The sequence below is a fragment of the Eleutherodactylus coqui genome, chromosome 8, assembly GCF_035609145.1.
Source record: "Eleutherodactylus coqui strain aEleCoq1 chromosome 8, aEleCoq1.hap1, whole genome shotgun sequence".
Classification (NCBI taxonomy): Eukaryota; Metazoa; Chordata; class Amphibia; order Anura; family Eleutherodactylidae; genus Eleutherodactylus; species Eleutherodactylus coqui.
In genome coordinates, this window is record NC_089844.1 from 8,005,894 (window position 1) to 8,023,883 (window position 17,990).

Consider the following 17,990-nt stretch of genomic DNA (forward strand, 5'->3'; position numbering starts at 1 on the left):
CAATGTACAAAAGGGGCAGTATTATAGTAGTTATATTCTTGTACATAGGGGACAGTATTATAGTAGTTATATTCTTGTACATAGGAGGCAGTATTATAGTAGTTATATTCTTGTACATAGGGGGCAGTATTATAGTAGATATATTCTTGTACATAGGGGGCAGTATTATAGTAGTTATATTCTTGTACATAGGAGCAGTATTATAGTAGTTATATTCTTGTACATAGGAGGCAGTATTATAGTAGTTATATTCTTGTACATAGGGGGCAGTATTATAGTAGTTTTATTCTGGTACATAGGGAGCAGTATTATAGTAGTTATATTCTTGTACATAGGGGGCAGTATTATACTAGTTATATTCTTGTACATAGGAGGCAGTATTATAGTAGTTATATTCTTGTACATAGGGGGCAGTATTATAGTAGTTATAGTCTTGTACATAGGGGGCAGTATTATAGTAGTTATATTCTTGTACATAGGAGCAGTATTATAGTAGCTATATTCTTGTACATAGGAGGCAGTATTATAGTAGTTATATTCTTGTACATAGGAGGCAGTATTATAGTAGTTATATTCTTGTACATAGGAGGCAGTATTATAGTAGTTATATTCTTGTACATAGGGGGCAGTATTATAGTAGTTATATTCTTGTACATAGGGAGCAGTATTATAGTAGTTATATTCTTGTACATAGGAGGCAGTATTATAGTAGTTATATTCTTGTACATAGGGGTCAGTATTATAGTAGTTATATACTTGTACATAGGGGCAGTATTATAGTAGTTATATTCTTGTACATAGGAGGCAGTATTATAGTAGTTATATTCTTGTACATAGGAGGCAGTATTATAGTAGTTATATTCTTGTACATAGGGGCAGTATTATAGTAGTTATATTCTTGTACATAGGGAGCAGTATTATAGTAGTTATATTCTTGTACATAGGGAGCAGTATTATAGTAGTTATATTCTTGTACATAGGGGGCAGTATTATAGTAGTTATATTCTTGTACATAGGGGCACTATTATAGTAGTTATATTCTTGTACATAGGGGACAGTATTATAGTAGTTATATTCTTGTACATAGGGGTCAGTATTATAGTAGTTATATTCTTGTACATAGGAGGCAGTATTATAGTAGTTATATTCTTGTACATAGGAGGCAGTATTATAGTAGTTATATTCTTGTACATAGGGGCAGTATTATAGTAGTTATATTCTTGTACATAGGGGACAGTATTATAGTAGTTATATTCTTGTACATAGGGGTCAGTATTATAGTAGTTATATACTTGTACATAGGGGCAGTATTATAGTAGTTATATTCTTGTACATAGGGGGCAGTATTATAGTAGTTATATTCTTGTACATAGGAGGCAGTATTATAGTAGTTATATTCTTGTATATATGAGGCAGTATAATAGTAGTTATATTCTTGTACATAGGGGGCAGTATTATAGTAGTTATATTCTTGTACATAGGGGGCAATATTATAGTAGTTATATTCTTGTACATAGGGGGCAGTATTATAGTAGTTATATTCTTGTACATAGGAGGCAGTATTATAGTAGTTATATTCTTGTACATAGGGAGCAGTATTATAGTAGTTATATTCTTGTACATAAGCGGCAGTATTATAGTAGTTATATTCTTGTACATAGGAGGCAGTATTATAGTAGTTATATTCTTGTACATAGGGGGCAGTATTATAGTAGTTATATTCTTGTACATAGGGAGCAGTATTATAGTAGTTATATTCTTGTACATAGGGGGCAGTATTATAGTAGTTATATTCTTGTATATAGGGAGCAGCATTATAGTAGTTATATTCTTGTACATAGGGGGCAGTATTATAGTAGTTATATTCTTGTACATAGGGGGCAGTATTATGGTAGTTATATTCATGTATATAGGGGGCAGTATTATAGTAGTTATATTCTTGTACATAGGAGGCAGTATTATAGTAGTTATATTCTTGTACATAAGCGGCAGTGTTATAGTAGTTATATTCTTCTACATAGGGACTGTATTATAGTAGTTCTATTCTTGTACATAGGAGGCAGTATTATAGTAGTTATATTCTTGTACATAGGGGGCAGTATTATAGTAGTTATATTCTTGAACATAGGGAGCAGTATTATAGTAGTTATATTCTTGTACATAGGTGGCAGTATTATAGTAGTTATATTCTTGTACATAGGAGGCAGTATTATAGTAGTTATATTCTTGTACATAGGGGGCAGTATTATAGTAGTTTTATTCTTGTACATGGGGGTCAGTATTATATAGTTATATTCTTGTACATAGGGAGCAGTATTATAGTAGTTATATTCTTGTACAGAGGGGGCATTATTATAGCAGTTATATTCTTGTACATAGGGGGCAGTATTATTGTAGTTATATTCTTGTACAGAGGGGGCAGTATTATAGTAGTTATATTCTTGTACAAAAGGGGCATTATTATAGCAGTTATATTCTTGTACATAGGGGGCAGTATTATTGTAGTTATATTCTTGTACATAGAGGGCAGTATTATAGTAGTTATATTCTTGTACAGAGGGGGCAGTATTATAGCAGTTATATTCTTGTACATAGGGGGCAGTATTATAGTATTTCTATTCTTGTACATAGGGGGCAGTATTATAGTAGTTATATTCTTGTACAAAAGGGGTATTATTATAGCAGTTATATTCTTGTACATAGGGGGCAGTATTATTGTAGTTATATTCTTTTACATAGGGGGCAGTATTATAGTAGTTATATTCTTGTACATTGGAGGCAGTATTATAGTAGTTATATTCTTGTACATAGGAGGCAGTATTATAGTAGTTATATTCTTGTATATAGGAGGCAGCATTATAGTAGTTATATTCTTGAACATAGGGGCAGTATTATAGTAGTTATATTCTTGTACATAGGAGCCAGTATTATAGTATTTCTATTCTTGTACATAGGAGGCAGTATTATAGTAGTTATATTCTTGTACAAAAGGGGCAGTATTATAGTAGTTATATTCTTGTACATAGGAGGCAGTATTATAGTAGTTATATTCTTGTACATAGGAGCAGTATTATAGTAGTTATATTCTTCTACATAGGAGGCAGTATTATAGTAGTTACATTCTTGTACAAAAGGGGCAGTATTATAGTAGTTATATTCTTGTACAAAGGGGCAGTATTATAGTAGTTGTATTCTTGTACATAGGGGGCAGTATTATAGTAGTTATATTCTTGTACATAGGAGGCAGTATTATAGTAGTTATATTCTTCTACATAGGGACTGTATTATAGTAGTTCTATTCTTGTACATAGGAGGCAGTATTATAGTAGTTATATTCTTGTACATAGGGGGCAGTATTATAGTAGTTATATTCTTCTACATAGGGACTGTATTATAGTAGTTCTATTCTTGTACATAGGAGGCAGTATTATAGTAGTTATATTCTTGTACATAGGAGGCAGTATTATAGTAGTTATATTCTTCTACATAGGGACTGTATTATAGTAGTTCTATTCTTGTACATAGGAGGCAGTATTATAGTAGTTATATTCTTGTACATAGGGAACAGTATTATAGTAGTTATATTCTTGTACATAGGAGGCAGTATTATAGTAGTTATATTCTTGTACATAGGGGGCAGTATTATAGTAGTTATATTCTTCTACATAGGGACTGTATTATAGTAGTTCTATTCTTGAACATAGGAGGCAGTATTATAGTAGTTATATTTTTGTACAAAGGGGGCAGTATTATAGTAGTTATATTCTTGTATATAGGGGGCAGTATTATAGTAGTTATATTCTTGTACATAGGAGGCAGTATTATAGTAGTTCTATTCTTGTACATAGGAGGCAGTATTATAGTAGTTATATTCTTGTACATAGGAGGCAGTATTATAGTAGTTATATTCTTGTACATAGGAGGCAGTATTATAGTAGTTCTATTCTTGTACATAGGAGGCAGTATTATAGTAGTTATATTCTTGTACATAGGGAACAGTATTATAGTAGTTATATTCTTGTACATAGGAGTCAGTATTATAGTAGTTATATTCTTGTACATAGGGGGCAGTATTATAGTAGTTATATTCTTCTACATAGGGACTGTATTATAGTAGTTCTATTCTTGTACATAGGAGGCAGTATTATAGTAGTTATATTCTTGTACATAGGGGGCAGTATTATAGTAGTTATATTCTTGTACATAGGGGGCAGTATTATAGTAGTTATATTCTTGTACATGGGGAGCAGTATTATAGTAGTTATATTTTTGTACAAAGGGGGCAGTATTATAGTAGTTATATTCTTGTATATAGGGGGCAGTATTATAGTAGTTATATTCTTGTACATAGGAGGCAGTATTATAGTAGTTCTATTCTTGTACATAGGAAGCAGTATTATAGTAGTTATATTCTTGTACATAGGGTGCAGTATTATAGTAGTTATATTCTTGTACATAGGAGGCAGTATTATAGTATTTCTATTCTTGTACATAGGGGGCAGTATTATAGTAGTTATATTCTTGTACATAGGGGCAGTATTATAGTAGTTGTATTCTTGTACATAGGGGGCAGTATTATAGTAGTTATATTCTTGTACATAGGGGGCAGTATTATAGTAGTTATATTCTTGTACATAGGGGGCAGTATTATAGTAGTTTTATTCTTGTACATAGGGGGGCAGTATTATAGTAGTTATATTCTTGTACATAGGGGGCAGTATTATAGTAGTTATATTCTTGTACATAGGGGGCAGTATTATAGTAGTTATATTCTTGTACATAGGTGGGCAGTATTATAGTAGTTATATTCTTGTACATAGGAGCAGTATTATAGTAGTTATATTCTTGTACATAGAGGGCAGTATTATAGTAGTTATATTCTTGTACATAGGGGGCAGTGTTATAGTAGTTATATTCTTGTACATAGGGGCAGTATTATAGTAGTTATATTCTTGTACATAGGAGCAGTATTATAGTAGTTATATTCTTGTACATAGGGGCAGTATTATAGTAGTTATAGTCTTGTACATACGAGCAGTGTTATAATAGTTATATTCTTGTACATAGGGGGCAGTATTATAGTAGTTATATTCTTGTACATAGGGGCAGTATTATAGTAGTTATATTCTTGTACATACGAGCAGTGTTATAATAGTTATATTCTTGTACATAGGGGGCAGTATTATAGTAGTTATATTCTTGTACATAGGAGGCAGTATTATAGTAGTTATATTCTTGTACATAGGGGGCAGTATTATAGTAGTTATATTCTTGTACATAGGAGGCAGTATTATAGTAGTTATATTCTTGTACATAGGAGGCAGTATTATAGTAGTTATATTCTTGTACACAGGGGGCAGTATTATAGTAGTTATATTCTTGTACATAGGGGGCAGTATTATAGTAGTTATATTCTTGTACATAGGAGGCAGTATTATAGTAGTTATATTCTTGTACAGAGGAGGCAGTATTATAGTAGTTATATTCTTGTACATAGGGGGCAGTATTATAGTAGTTATATTCATGTACATAGGGGGCAGTATTATAGTAGTTATATTCTTGTACATAGGGGCAGTATTATAGTAGTTATATTCTTGTACATAAGGGGCAGTATTATAGTAGTTATATTCCTGTATGCAATGGGGTAGTATTATAGAATGTATTTTCTTTTCTATACCAAAAATAGACATTCAGCGGAACCAGTTTTTTTATGTAATTAACCTATAACTTAGAAATCATGACTATCAGTGATATTTACATCCTCCATGAATGGAGTTGCCTTTTTTATAATAAGATATTTCCATTTCAAGTAGCCATAAAAAGGGCAGTGCCAATGATCTGCTGGTGTGTCATCCTTGTGTCTCCTTCCCCTCCTATTCTTGAAGACACAAAGTGACCCCTTTTAGAGCTGAATGTCTGCAAGGCGCGATAAGAAACTTATTGCAGCACTCCACGTAACATACAGGAGCTCAGGAGAACTCTGCCCAGTCTATTCATTCAGCAACGACCCTTCAAATACAAACACGCATTATCTCCCAGTAAGGCTATATCAGCTTTTCTGCACATACCCTGCACAATTATCTAGATCCAGCTGTAACTGCATCTATTTTATAATAGGAACATCTCATATAAACTGAATCTCCTTATCACCGGCCTCACAGAAATGCCGCTACACGTAAATGAGACAAGATTATCTATAATAGTAAGTTAACCTGCAAGATATAATCTGTTCTGCACAGAATGCGGGCTGAGCTGACAACATAGGACAAGTTTAGGAGAGAGCGATAAATGGGTGAATACTAGGAAAAGTACAACAGGGATCCGTCAGATTTTGTATGATTTAATGGATGCAATCTAATAAAAGTAAAATGCATGAACCAGCGGTCAATGGAGTCTCTACTACTATCATATTTAAAAGCAACCCTTCAGTCATGACGGAAATAGTAATTTATAACCTATGTTTAAGGGGGTCAGAACTGTAATTTTCTAGTGTAGATGTTCACCTCCCTGGCATCTTGGTTCTCTATCTATGCCCATTGAGAAAAGGATAAAACTACTATAATACTGCCCCCTATGTACAAGAATATAACTACTATAATACTGCCTCCCATGTACAAGAATATAACTACTATAATACTGCCCCTGTGTACAAGAATATAACTACTATAATACTGCCCCCTATGTACAAGAATATAACTACTATAATACTGCCCCTGTGTACAAGAATATAACTACTATAATACTGCCTCCTATGTACAAGAATATAACTACTATAATACTGCCCCCAATGTACAAGAATAGAACTACTATAATACTGCCTCCTATGTACAAGAATATAACTACTATAATACTGCCCCCTATGTACAAGAATATAACTACTATAATACTGCCCCCTATGTACAAGAATATAACTACTATAATACTGCCCCCTATGTACAAGATTATAACTACTATAATACTGCCCCCTATGTACAAGAATATAACTACTATAATACTGCCCCCTATGTACAAGATTATAACTACTATAATACTGCTCCTCTGTACAAGAATATAACTACTATAATACTGCCCCCTATGTGCAAGAATATAACTACTATAATACTGCCCCCTATGTACAAGAATATAACTACTATATTACTGCCCCTGTGTACAAGAATATAACTACTATAATACTGCTCCTATGTACAAGAATATAACTACTATAATACTGCCCCATATGTACAAGAATATAACTACTATAATACTGCCCCCTATGTACAAGAATATAACTACTATAATACTGCCCCTATGTACAAGAATATAACTACTATAATACTGCCCCTATGTACAGGAATATAACTACTATAATACTGCCCCCTATGTACAAGAATATAACTACTATAATACTGCTCCCTATGTACAAGAATATAACTACTATAATACTGCCCCCTATGTACAGGAATATAACTACTATAATACTGCTCATCTATGTACAAGAATATAACTACTATAATACTGCTCCTATGTACAAGAATATAACTACTATAATACTGCCCCTATGTACAAGAATATAACTACTATAATACTGCCCCCTATGTACAAGAATATAACTACTATAATACTGCCCCTATGTACCTGAATATAACTACTATAATACTGCCCCCTATGTACAAGAATATAACTACTATAATACTGCCTCCTATGTACAAGAATATAACTACTATAATACTGCCTCCTATGTACAAGAATATAACTACTATAATACTGCCTCCTATGTACAAGAATATAAATACTATAATACTGCCTCTATGTACAAGAATATAACTACTATAATACTGTCCCCTATATACAAGAATATAAGTACTATAATACTGTCCCCTATGTACAAGAATATAACTACTATAATACTGTCCCCTATGTACAAGAATATAACTATTATAATACTGCTCCCTATGTACAAGAATATAACTACTATAATACTGCCCCCTATGTACAAGAATATAACTACTATAATACTGCCTCTATGTACAAGAATATAACTACTATAATACTGCCCCCTATGTACAAGAATATAACTACTATAATACTGCCCCTATGTACAAGAATATAAGTACTATAATACTGCCCCCTATGTACAAGTATATAACTACTATAATACTGCCCCCTATGAACAAGAATATAACTACTATAATACTGCCCCTATGTACAAGAATATAACTACTATAATACTGCCCCCTATGTACAAGAATATAACTACTATAATACTGCCCCCTATGTACAAGAATATAACTACTATAATACTGCCTCTATGTACAAGAATATAACTACTATAATACTGTCCCCTATGTACAAGAATATAACTACTATAATACTGCCCCCTATGTACAAGAATATAACTACTAGAATACTGCTCCTATGTACAAGAATATAACTACTATAATACTGCCCCTATGTACAAGAATATAACTACTATAATACTGCCCCCTATGTACAAGAATATAACTACTATAATACTGCCCCCTATGTACAAGAATATAACTACTATAATACTGCCTCTATGTACAAGAATATAACTACTATAATACTGTCCCCTATGTACAAGAATATAACTACTATAATACTGCCCCAATGTACAAGAATATAACTACTATAATACTGCACCCTATGTACAAGAATATAACTACTATAATACTGCCTCCTATGTGCAAGAATATAACTACTATAATACTGCACCCTATGTACAAGAATATAACTACTATAATACTGCCCCTATGTACAAGAATATAACTACTATAATACTGTCCCCTATGTACAAGAATATAACTACTATAATACTGCCTCCTATGTACAAGAATATAACTACTATAATACTGCCCCCTATGTACAAGAATATAACTACTATAATACTGCCCCTATGTACAAGAATATAACTACTATAATACTGTCCCCTATGTACAAGAATATAACTACTATAATACTGTCCCTCATGTACAAAAATATAACTATTATAATACTGCTCCCTATGTACAAGAATATAACTACTATAATACTGTCCCCTATATACAGGAATATAACTACTATAATACTGCCCCCTTTGTACAAGAATATAACTACTATAATACTGCCCCCCTATGTACAGCTGTGGCAGAGGAGAACGATCGTTATGCTGACAGTGCGCGCGCGGGGGGGGGGGTCTCACTTTTGCCACTATTGTGGCTTAATAGTGAGACCTCGGAGCCCGAAATGCAGCCCTGCATGTTGCTCCTCGCCTTCCCTATCCATTTCTGTGTTTTTTACATGACTTTGGTGATTTGCTAAGATTTTCACAAATGAAAACCTTAGCGGAGCACCAGTCATATACAAAAATGCTCGGGTCGCCCATTGACTTCAATGGGCTTTGTTACTCGAAACGAACCCTCGAGCATCACTGAAAGTTCGACTCGAGTAACGAGCACCCGAGCATTTTGGTGCTCGCTCATCTCTAATCATGAACTTATATTTATGGGTACTTAATTGTTATCGGGGTCATAATATTGTGTACTATTAAGAAGAAAGAGAAAGGAGAACTTCTCCAATATGAAAGCATATGTTGATGGTTGATTTGCTTCATGCATAACTAATATTTATTTCTGTATATATCAATGACATTGAATGGCAACTATATATATATAGACGAAAGCCCTCACTCACTCACTGACTCACCACTAATTCTCCCACTTCCCGATGTCGGAGAAACATGGAATTTGGCACAAGCATAGATTATGTCCAAAAAAAAGAAAATTAAAGAGGTCCTAACTCGATTGTTCAATTCTATGCGCAAAAGAATTAGCATCCAAATTTTACGTATGGAATCTAATTCTCTCACTTCCTGATGTCATTTTATATAAAGGAAACATCGCATGGTTACCTCCCCGTGGTATTTCCTGGGTAACGCAGAGAACTATGCAAAATGGTGAACATATGTTTTTCTTCAGTATCTCTAAAGTAACCACGACTTCACAAGATTTTCCGTGTGAACACCAGATAAACCCCAGTACCAAATTAACTCAGGCGAAGCCGGGTATATCAGCTAGTTTAATATATGTATAAGGGATTGGTAATAATGATGGCAACTGGGGCTTTTGATGTCGGATCTTGCGGGAGGAGACGAACTGAAAAGCATTCAGTGCTAATTGCTGATTAGTGGTTAATTCACAGTTGGTTTTAATGAAGTAATTAAGAATAAAGTCTTTAAGGATGGTCAACAGACTATGATGTAGAGGTGAACAAGGTTCTAACAAGAACTGAAACGTGTTCTCCATCATTTCTGTGAGATGCACATCTTTATTAAATAAAGCAGGAAGTGTGATGCACAAGCGGTATAAGGAGTAAAAGGGTCTTGTAAGAGTGGAGACCAAGAACCCTGCTGCTCACATAATACTTTCATGGAAGAACAACCGGGACTCTTCCTTGAGCTGCCGGCCCACCAGATTAAGGGGTAGAAGGGTCTTGTAAGAGGAGACCAAGAGCCCACTGGCCCCCATAATACTTACATGGAAAAACAACCAGAACTCTTCCTAGAGCCGCCAACCCCCCAAACTAAGGGGAAGAAGGGTCTTGTAAGAGAGGAGACGAAGAGCCCAGCGGCCCCCATAATACTTACATGGAAGAACAACCAGGACTCTTCCTAGAGCTACCGACTCCCAAACTAAGGGGAGTAGGGTCTTGTAAGAGAGGAGACCAAGAACCCAAAAGTCACTTTGGCTGAGCTCCAAAGATCCTGTGTGCAGATGGAAGAATCTTCCAGAAGGTCAACCATCTCTGCAGCCTCCACCAAGGGTCACCTTCAACAAGACAGTGACCCTAAGACCCCAGCCAAGACAACAAAGGAGGGAGGTCAACTCTGTGAATGTCCTTGAGTGGTTGGCCAGAACCTGGAACCCAATCGGACATCTCTGAAGAGACCTGACCATGGCTGTCCACAGACCGCCCCCATCCAACCAGACAGAGGGCAGAAAAACTCCAAACCTTGTGGCATCACCAGGAAGACTGGAGGCCGGAATCGCTGCCAGAGGGGCTCCGACTGAATAGCACAAAGAGAGAATAAAAGGAGGAACATCAGTTCATCATCTGTAGTTTGCAGCTCGCTGGTAAGTATGAAAATAAGCTGAAACATGGGAAAAAGAGATGCGTCTGTCGGGTCCCCGAGTGCCCAATAATAAGTCGACGTGTTCCCAACTCCAAAATATAAAATCCAAAATATATTAGCTCATGTTTACCCCTTAGTGACCACCCATACATGTTTCCATGTCCTTGGTGTCTGGGCTTTAATCTACCGGTCTGTAAAATGACACTGGCCCTGTGGTGTAAAGCCCCGGGGTCTGTGAGTGTGACAGCTCCCGGATATCGGCTATCAAGGGGGCCGCGGTGTGCAGTTCCCAGTCAAAGGGTTGCCGTTATCCATTGCATAAACGTTTTTTTTTTAAAAAGTGTAAAAAAGATAGTTTCATCTCCTCTCACGGATCTGAGCCATGAGGGGAGATGGAACTACTCATCTCTGGCTTCCGTGATATTCCTTGACGATCTGGTCCTGCAAAGACCTGTCCCTGACTTCTGCACATGCGCCCCATCAGCAAAATGATGGACGCATGCGCAGAAGGCAGGAGAGCCCAGGGAATTTAAATTTTGCCTACTCCCTGTAGCCAAGAGCCTGGAGATTTCATGGAGGGCCCCCGGTCATGTGACCGCCGTTAGTCAGTGCTATAAAAAGGTAGCGATGTTCTTTTGGCCGGTCTCACACTATCGGAGAGAAATTATGGTTTCCGCATGAGTCTGATCTGCGGTAATACGCAGATTAATCAAATGTATTGGATTACACAATTCAACTCACGGTAGTGCGTCAGAATGGCGTAATCCGCTCACAGAAAACAGAACGCAGCGGGTTCTATTTTACCGCGGATATCCGTGACATACAGTCCATTGTGCTCCATGGTCGTGGATATACCCGCAGCCCATACGTAACTACATCATATATAGGCTGCGGGTACCCGCGTCATCACTAAGCGCCGGCGCGGGAAATATAAACAAAAAAAAAGGTGTACTGCGCATGACCGCCTGTGTGAGTAGGCAGTAATGCGCAGTACATTACGCGGCCGTACGCAGCGCCACAACCGGGCTCACAGCTGGGATCAGCTGCCGGCCTCCACAAGCGGATCCCACATCCGGTTATTCAGACCGCTACCTGTAATACGTAATTTACAAGAAGCCCCGGGAACGCTCGCCTTCCTGCAGTTCCAGGAGCAGCTTGTTGAGCGCCTTCTGTGTGAGACCGCCGCACCTCATCAAGTTTACGGAGACTCACGGAGCGCCACTTTATACACCCCGTCCCGGCCGCTGGGGTCAAGAAATACCCCCCAAAAAAGCCTGGGAGGAGGAGGGATACCCGGTCTTGTTGCCCCATATGCCCATCCCAGCCAGCCTCCGTAATTCCCGCACAGTTTACATTATCACTTTGTCTAAGATTCAGGCCTCTTGCATACGGCTGGTCCACATTCTCGCTGCGGAATCTGGCCCTGACCGCGGCGGGTTACGCTGCGTACCATTGCCGGCGTCCCCGCAGACCTGTCGTCTTCTGGCTTCTCTGTCCCGCCGACGGTCCGCATGGCTCGCTGTCACACGTGCAGTACAGATTAATCCGCCCGTGAGACCTCAGGGAACGCCAAAAGTGCGGGAGTGGGGGAAGGATTTTTTTTAGCACAAGTGAGCTGCGGGGCCGGGAGTGTATTCAGCTGTGCCCTGAAATCCAGCGGGTGCTCCCCTATTACTGGCTGAGCCACGGGTCCTGTAAGTAGATTGGGGCTACAATGGGGTATTGCTGAACACAGAAGAACTAGTGCTATAATATTTGGGGTTCGTCTCCCCAGTTTTTTCCTGCTTGAAACAAAGAAAACTGTCATGAAAGTGATAAGTTATGAAAAAAATTAGGTTCAATTTATTTTTCAGCTGCTTTATAACAGTTTTTGCATGCCGCGGGTATAACGGATCTGGCCCCGTGACCTGACCCCACCTCCTTTTAACCCATTAAACACGCTACAACTTCTAGCTTTGGATACATTTTCCACAGCAGCCATTTAATATAAAAAATTGTAGCAATTTTGTAAAAACATCTTGAAATAACAACCCATCAAAGCAACCAACCCGTGAGAGGAAAAGGGGAAGTGCTTGGAGCCTCACCCCACGGGAAAGAATTCTTGTACTGCCTCCCGCCGCTCACCATCTGTCCGACTCGGGAGACCAAAATTATTTCACGCTAACGCCTCCCGCCGCAAGACAGCCGACTCGGGAGGCAAAACACACCCGGTTGCCCCTAGTCGCCAACCTCCCGACTCAGAGACCCGCTAGCCGTTCTGAGGCTAGACCCAACGTCTCTGCATGGACTCAGGCCTGACAGAGCCGAGAGCGGCAGACTAAACCACGCACTCTATGAACAAGGGGGGGGGGGGAGGTAGCTATCAGCCCCTGCCTTTCCCCCCACCGCACATTTCTGCTGACTCCAAGGACCCCCCCTTTAAACCGCTGCTATGACTATATATCCCCCACGCTAACTAGACCCGTGATCCCCGATTACAACCCATAAGGGCGGGCGGGTGCGACTTCCTCTCTGTCCTGTGGTCTTCCTCCCTTCAGCTCCTTCACCGTCCGTTGCTGACCTAGAAGTGGCTCCTCCTACTGCTGTTCCTGCACTTTCTTCCAGCTTACCCCCCCTTACTCCTCCTTTTCTTTCCCAGCAGCCTCAGCTTCTATTAACCCTTACCCTCCCCGTTAACCCTGTCATGTGCTGCCTGCATCTATCGCCCTGCGTGCTACTATTCCAGCGCCTCTAACAAACTGTGGGGTCAGAATGCTGAGTACACCCTTAGATGAATGGGCTGAGGGGTCTGGATTTCAAATGGAGTCCCTTGCGGGGTGTTCTATCATTTTGGCTCCTTGATGGCTCTATAATATGTGGGGAAAAAGCAATGTCAGAATGACTTGGATATACAAAACCTTTCAGAGTTAGGCAAGATTCGTACGGGTGTATATCGGGGTTTTCACGCCCGGCCGATATACGCTGCCCCTCTGATGCATCAGTGCACATGGGCGTATCCACGTGGCATAAAAGTGCCCAGCCGGCCAGGATAGTGCATTTTGGCCGGACACTTTTATGCCGGCCGCGGCTACATAGACTCCTATGGGAGCTGCTGGAGAAGGGAGGTGGGAATGGATTTAGCAGCATGACTGCTAAACTCCTACCCCCTTCCCTGCTGCTCCCCGCCCCCTGCTGGCTGTTTGCAATGTGAGAGGCGGAATTAATATCCACCCCGCCCCTTCCTGTTTCTGGCTGCAACAAGGAGCAGAGAGGGAGCAGGAGCTTAGCACACCAGCTCCCGCCCCGTTCCGCATCCTCCACTTGCCAATAGATGGCGATGGGGAGGGAGGGGGGAGACAGCTGAGCAGAGCTAAACTGTCTCCCCCCACCTAATGGCATTGCGCACTCAGCGTATAGGCACTGGGCCAGGGCCATCTGGACAGGCGCACAAACGTTAGATTTGCATGCCTGTTCATGCGTTTTCACTTCGCCGGCAGGCGAATGTAAAAACCCCGACGCTCATGTGAATCCAGCCTCATTATATGTTAAAGTGACAGATGACAGTTATAATAGCATCAGCAATTGGAGAACAAGTGTCAAGCAAAGGCTCTCGTCCGCCGCTTCCTGCACCACACCGGCAACACCTGCATTCTACACACCTGTGGAGCGAAAAAACAGGTGATACTGATGACACAACCGCGAACGGTCATTAGTAGTAACACTCAAGCAGCGAGCGCGCTGTACGTGGTCTGGCTAATGGCTGCCCTGTAATAATATTAATATTGTTAAACACCATTACTGCTGTCGTTTCAGGATGTTTTGAGAAGGGTCTCTGCTGCTGCTCCCCTCGGTCTCTGCTGGCACTCCCCCTGGGTCTCTGCTGCTACTCCCCTGAGTCTCTGCTGCTACTCCCCTGGGTCTCTGCTGCTACTCCCCTGCGTCTCTGCTGCTACTCCCCTGGGTCTATGCTGCTACTCCCCTGGGTCTCTGCTGCTACTCCCCTGGGTCTCTGCTGCTACTCCCCTGGGTCTTTGCTGCTACTCCCCTGGGTCTCTGCTGCTACTCCCCTGGGTCTCTGCTGCTACTCCCCTGGGTCTCTGCTGCTATTCCCCTGGGTCTCTGCTGCTACTCCTCTGGGTCTCTGCTGCTACTCCCCTGGGTCTCTGCTGCTATTCCCCTGGGTCTCTGCTGCTATTCCCCTGGGTCTCTGCTGCTACTCCCCTGGGTCTCTGCTGCTACTCCCCTGGGTCTCTGCTGCTACTCCCCTGGGTCTCTGCTGCTATTCCCCTGGGTCTCTGCTGCTACTCCCCTGGGTCTCTGCTGCTACTCCCCTAAGTCTCTGCTGTTACTCCCCTGGGTCTCTGCTGGTACTCCCCTGGGTCTCTGCTGGTACTCCCCTAAGTCTCTGCTGGTACTCCCCTAAGTCTCTGCTGGTACTCCCCTGGGTCTCTGCTGGTACTCCCCTGGGTCTCTGCTGGCACTCCCCCTGGGTCTCTGCTGGCACTCCCCCTGGGTCTCTGCTGCTATTCCCCTGGGTCTCTGCTGCTACTCCCCTGGGTCTCTGCTGCTACTCCCCTGGGTCTCTGCTGCTATTCCCCTGGGTCTCTGCTGCTACTCTCCTGGGTCTCTGCTGCTACTCCCCTGGGTCTCTGCTGCTACTCCCCTAGGTCTCTGCTGCTACTCCCCTGGGTCTCTGCTGCTACTCCCCTGGGTCTCTGCTGCTATTCCCCTGGGTCTCTGCTGCTACTCCCCTGGGTCTCTGCTGCTACTCCCCTGGGTCTCTGCTGCTACTCCCCTGGGTCTCTGCTGGTACTCCCCTGGGTCTCTGCTGCTACTCCCCTAAGTCTCTGCTGGTACTCCCCTAAGTCTCTGCTGGTACTCCCCTGGGTCTCTGCTGGCACTCCCCCTGGGTCTCTGCCGCTATTCCCCTAGGTCTCTGCTGCTACTCCCCAGGGTCTCTGCTGGCACTCCCCTGGGTCTCTGCTGCTACTCCCCTGAGTTTCTGCTGCTACTCCCCTGGGTCTCTGCTGCTATTCCCCTGGGTCTCTGCTGCTACTCCCCTGGGTCTCTGCTGCTGCTCCCCTGGGTCTCTGCTGCTACTCCCCTGGGTCTCTGCTGCTACTCCCCTGGGTCTATGCTGCTACTCCCCTGGGTCTCTGCTGCTACTCCCCTGGGTCTCTGCTGCTACTCCCCTGGGTCTCTGCTGGTACTCCCCTAAGTCTCTGCTGGTACTCCCCTGGGTCTTCCCTGGGTCTCTGCTGCTGCTCCCCTGGGTCTCTGCTGGCACTCCCCCTGGGTCTCCATCTTTTCTTTTACTATGACCTAATATATTTTGGATCTTTATATTTTGTAGCTGCTTCAGATGGGGGGGGGGGGGGGGGGGTGAATACTTCTGTCAATGCAAAATGGGAGTTTTTATATGTTAAAAAAATGTACAAACATTTCTTCCGTTCTGTTGTGACTTTGTCGCTATGGGGGGCTGCGTGCAGAATGATGGGGGACACAAAATAACATGTAATTGTGAGAGGGGCTGAGGACTTTCCAAATGCATTGTACATGAATACAGATGTGAAATCTGCGCCACAAGATATGGTCCTCCGTGAGGCACTTAGGCGACCGCTTTATGTTCAGTTCTCTGGAAGTCACTTTATGGTACTTTTCCAGCAGTTTGTATGATCACACCTTCAGGTTACTCTGTGTTCTAGATTGAGTAGAAATACTGCAATTTATGTCAAATCTATTTCTATACTGTTCTGAAAGCATACGTTCTACCCCCCCCCCCCCCCTTACAGAAAATGCCCGTTTCCTGCTGTAACTCCACTTCTGTAAGTAACGCCTGCCGTCCATTATCGGCCCCAGCGAACGCCACAGCATTATCGCCATTACTGCAGCGCCTTGTTCCAGAGAGGTGTTGTTAGTCTCTGCCGCCCTTGCAGGTCACAGCGTGCGGACGGCGGTTATTACCTGTCACTCCCGCAGCACAAGTGACACTTCCATAAAGCCTCCAGCTCACAGAGGTACAATGTACTCTACAGGAGCAAATCAAGTACGAAAGAAAGATAAAAAGAGGAAAGACCCTTCAGGGACTTAAATCTACTGCATAAAGTGCCGTTACTGGAAGACTTCACAGGCAAAAAATTAGAGAAAGGGTTTTTTTTGAAAATTAGCAGATAAGGAAGCATTAAAATGCCGGACCTTAATGGGAGCCTGTCAGGTAGGTCATTTTTTATTTGTATTGGTCACTTTTTATATATCTCTTGTGTAGCCATAGACTCAAATAGCTACACCATTAAATATCCTATGCATTGCATATATCTTAGGGACTTTATTGTCAGCTGCCAGAGGGGGAAGGAGGCTGATTCTGTCTAGAGGCTTTCCCCAGCAGCACAAGGAAGCCAAACATGAGGAAAGAAGGTATTCTTATGCAAGAAACACTACAAGTTACTTAAAGGGGTTGTCTGAGATTGGAAAAATTGGGGCAAAGGCGGGGATGCTACACAATAAGCCTGTTATCAGCTGAATGCTCCACAGCTACAAAGCCGCTTCTCTGCTGCTCTCTGGTGGCTTTTGATTATAGGGCTGCAATGCTGACTTCACATCAAAAACATGACCGCTGCAACCAATCAGCAGTAATTGCAGTGGTTGTCCAGTTGTGAGCTACTGCTAGCCTACACTCAGGACAGGTCATCAGTAGTAGAGAAGCCGTGTCTGTCAGCAGCGCTAGCAATAAACCCAATAAGGGGAGGCATGTGGTGTTGTGCGCTCAGCAATGGATGGAACTTCATCCACAAGTAGTAACATAAACCGAGCAGCAATGAAGTGCAAAACATTCTTCATCTCAGGGGAAGAAAATGTATTTGCTCCACATAAAAACGGGCAACGTTTCGTCCGCCTTAGTAGCCTT

At 41.4% G+C, this 17,990-nt stretch overlaps 1 protein-coding gene across 1 annotated transcript in view; it reads left to right on the top strand.

Annotated features, from left to right (window-relative positions):
• THSD7B (thrombospondin type 1 domain containing 7B) overlaps positions 1-17,990 on the top strand; it is a 543,321-nt gene that overhangs the window by 310,131 nt on the left and 215,200 nt on the right. The gene's annotated exons all lie outside the window — the stretch shown is intronic.